This window comes from Piliocolobus tephrosceles, chromosome Y (genome assembly GCF_002776525.5).
Source record: "Piliocolobus tephrosceles isolate RC106 chromosome Y, ASM277652v3, whole genome shotgun sequence".
In the NCBI taxonomy this organism is placed as follows: Eukaryota; Metazoa; Chordata; class Mammalia; order Primates; family Cercopithecidae; genus Piliocolobus; species Piliocolobus tephrosceles.
The window spans coordinates 6,801,038-6,805,025 of record NC_045456.1 but is presented as its reverse complement, the minus strand read 5'-3'; the positions used below and the strand labels follow the sequence as shown (position 1 = coordinate 6,805,025).

The 3,988-nt window shown below is 45.7% G+C and overlaps 1 pseudogene; it reads left to right on the top strand.

Annotated features, from left to right (window-relative positions):
* LOC111531674 overlaps nt 1-1,091 on the top strand; it is a 1,796-nt pseudogene extending 705 nt beyond the window's left edge.
* The last annotated feature ends 2,897 nt before the right edge of the window (nt 1,092-3,988 follow it).

The following is a 3,988-nucleotide window of genomic DNA, read 5'->3' as shown; positions in this document are numbered from 1 at the left end:
AAAAATACAAAAAAAAAAAAAAAAATTAGCCAGGCGTGGTGGCGGGCGCCTGTAGTTCCAGCTACTAGGGAGGCTGAGGCAGGAGAATGGCATGAATCCGGGAGGTGGAGCTTGCAGTGAGCCGAGATCACGCCACTGCACTCCAGCCTGGGCGACACAGGAGAAGGATCACTTGAGCCCCAAGTTCGAGGGTGCATTAAGCCCTGGTTGCACCACTGCACTCCAGCCTGGGTGACAGAGTGAAATTCTGTCTCAAAAAAAAAAAAAAAAAAAAAAAGGAAATAAAAGATGGAGGACAAGATTAGAGTGATGTGGCCACAAGCCAAGGAACACCACTGATTGCTGGCAGCCACCAGAAGCCAGGAGAAGGGGTGTGGCAGAGATTCTCCTGCAGAGTCTCCAGAAGGAACCAACCCTGTGAATGCATTGATTTTGCACTTCTGATCTCCAGGACTGTGAGAGAATAAATTCCTGTGGTGTTTTTTTAAGCTACCCAGTTTGTGGTCATTGTTATGGCAGCCCCCAGGAGGCTAATACAAAGACCAAACATTTGGCTTTAAAAAGCACAGAAGCCCTTTTGGCCGGAACCGCCACCTTCCAGTAATTCGCCAAAATGACGAACACAAAGGGAAAGAGGAGAGGCACCCGATATATGTTCTCTAGGCCTTTCAGAAAACAGGGAGTTGTTCCTTTGGCCACGTATATGCGAATCTATAAGAAAGGTGATATTGTAGACATCAAGGGAATGGCTACTGTTCAAAAAGGAATGCCCCACAAGTGTTACCATGACGAAACTGGAAGAGTCTACAACGTTACCCAGCATGCTGTAGGCATTGTTGTAAACAAACAAGGGCAAGATTCTTGCCAAGAGAATTAATGTGCGTATTGAGCACATTAAGCACTCTAAGAGCCGAGATAGCTTCCTGAAACGCGTGAAGGAAAATGATCAGAAAAAGAAAGAAGCCAAAGAGAAATGTACCTGGGTTCAACTGAAGCGCCAGCCTGCTCCTCCCAGAGACGCACACTTTGTGAGAACCAATGGGAAGGAGCCTGAGCTGCTGGAACCTATTCCCTATGAATTCATGGCATAATAGGCGTTAAAAAAAAAAAAAAAAAAGAAGCACAGAAGCGCCAGGCACATGGCTCACGCCTGTAATCCCAACACTTTGGGAGGCCGAGGCAGGAAGATCACTTGAGCAAGATGGCAAAACCCCGTCTCTACTAAAAATACAAAAATTAGTTGGGCGTGGTGGAGCGCACCTGTGGTCCCAGCTATCGGGGACGCTGAGGCGGGAGGATCGCTTGAGCCCAGGAGGTTCAGGCCGCAGTGAGCTGAGATTGCACCACTGCACTCCAACCTGAGCAACAGAGCAAGACTCTGCGTCAAAAAAAAAAAAGAAAGAAAACGAAAAAAAGCATAAACGCATAGAGTATAATTTAGAGCTATTTCCAATAAAAAGAGTTAAAATATTAAAACTTCTAGTGCCTAAAGTGTATCAGCCCCAAGCTACTTAGAAAATTCCTATGAAATGACTGGCACTTTAAGCGCTCCAGAGAGCAAGGGTTTTAGAGAATCTAAGCTCAGAAACTGCTCTTTCTTCCCGATTTCACTTGCCCCAGAAAGTCTAAAGCATTTTTTAAAATTGTAAATGAAAGGGCAAGAGAACCTCAATCTGATTAGTCATCTACCAAGGGTCAGTGATTTTGTGACCATCATTTTAATGATCGTTACCAACATCAGCAACTGATACTTATTATAGTACGTGACTCAATGTTAAGTCTTTACAGGTGTCCTCTCATAATTGCCACTAGATAGGCACTGGTATCCGTCCCTTTATTATATACAGATGGGAAACAAGCCTAGCGAGGTTAAGTAATCACCCAAACTCACACAGCTGGTAAGAGGAGAAGTCTGGATGGGCGCGGTGGCTCAAGCCTGTAATCCCAGCACTTTGGGAGGCCGAGATGGGCGGATCACAAGGTCAGGAGATCAAGACCATCCTGGCTAACACGGTGAAACCCCGTCTCTACTAAAAAAAAATACAAAAAACTAGCCCGGCGAGGTGGCGGGCGCCTGTAGTCCCAGCTACTCGGGAGGCTGAGGCAGGAGAATGGCGTAAACCCAGGAGGCGGAGCTTGCAGTGAGCTGAGATCCGGCCACTGCACTCCAGCCCGGGCGGCAGAGCCAGACTCCGTCTCAAAAAAACGAGTAGCTGGGACAAGAGGAGAAGTCAGGATCTGAATCCAGAACCTACATATGTAACAGCTGCACCTACCGGCTCTGACCTAAGCTGCCCAAGAAGTCCCATCTCAACTACATCTAGTAAAAGAAAACAGGGCCGGGCAGGGTGGCTCACACCTGTAATCCTAGCACTTTGGGAGGCCTAGGCAGGCAAATCGCCTGAGGTCAGAAGTTCAAGACCAGCCTGGCAAACATGGTGAAAACCCGTCTCTACTAAAAATACAAAAAATTAGCTGGGTGTGGTGGCGGGCACCTGCAATCCCAGCTACTCAGGAGGCTGAGGCAAGAGAATTGCTTGAACCCAGGAAGCAGAGGTGGTAGTGAGCCGAGATTGCGCCACTGCACTCCAGCCTGGGCGACAGAGTAACACTCTGTCTTAAAAAAAAAAAGAAAGAAAGAAAGAAAACAAGTGACAGGGACTTAATTTCCCCTTTTTTTTTTTTTTTTTTTTTTTTAAGATACAGGGTCTTGCTATGTTGCTCAGGCTGGCCTCCAACTCCTAGGCTCAAGTGATCCTCTCACCTCAGCCTCCCGAGTAGCTGAGACTACAAGTAAATGCCACTGCACACAGCTTAATTTTCATATAACTTCAAATTAGAGAAACTTTGCTTAAATTAATATGGTTGTCTGAAACTTAGAATCCATCAGGAATTTTATTTTATTTTATTTATTTTTTTTTTTGAGAAGGAGTCTCGCTCTGTCGCCCGGGCTGGAGTGCAGTGGCCGGATCTCAGCTCACTGCAAGCTCCGCCTTCCGGGTTCACGCCATTCTCCTGCCTCAGCCTCCCAAGTGGCTGGGATTACAGGCGCCCGCCACCTCGCCTGGCTAGTTTTTTTGTATTTTTTAGTAGAGACGGGGTTTCACCGTGTTAGCCAGGATGGTCTCGATCTCCTGACCTCGTGATCCGCCTGTCTCGGCCTCCCAAAGTGCTGGGATTACAGGCTGGAGCCACCGCGCCCGGCCTAGGAATTTTAATAATTATCCTGAATAGTTAATGAATGCAGGATGAAACAAAAATAGCATAGCCAAAAGTTCCCACTCCAAATGATTTCCTTTAGGAAAAGTTAGCCAAATCTTAAAAACAAGCAAAACAAAACAAAAAATCTGCAACATTTAAAACTGTTTAAGGCCAGGCACGGTGGCTCATGCCTATAATCCCAGCAGTTTGGGAGGCCAAGGTGGGCAGATCACTTGAGCCCAGGAGTTCAAGACCAGCGTGGGTAACATGGAAAAATCCCGTCTCTACAAAAAAATTAAAAAAGTTAGCCGGGTGTGATGGTGCATGCCTCTAGTCTCAGCTACTCAGGAGGCTGAAGAGGGAGGATGACTTGAGCCCAGGAGGTGGAGGTTGCAGTGAGCCGAGATCGTGCCACTGCACTCCAGCCTGGGCGACAGAACGAGACTCTCAAAAAAGAAAAAACAAAACAACAACAACAAAAAAACATTTAAAATACTCGAAAACTAAAAAATGAACTAGTAAATAAATCAAAATCCTTCCAGAGTTAAAAACATTCCTTCCAGAATTCAAATTCCTTTAATTCACTTTGGTTTATGTATAACAAAATCAAAGGCTCCAAAAATCTTCAAATAATACAGCAAAGCACCGTAACAGTATGCTCCATGTTTAGACATATCCAGACTGAAATGTGCAGATGCAAAATGCCAAATACACATGCTTACCCTTCCAAGTAGGTCTTATTTCTACCCCCCAAACTCAAGAATTATTAAAGATTATACAAGTAATT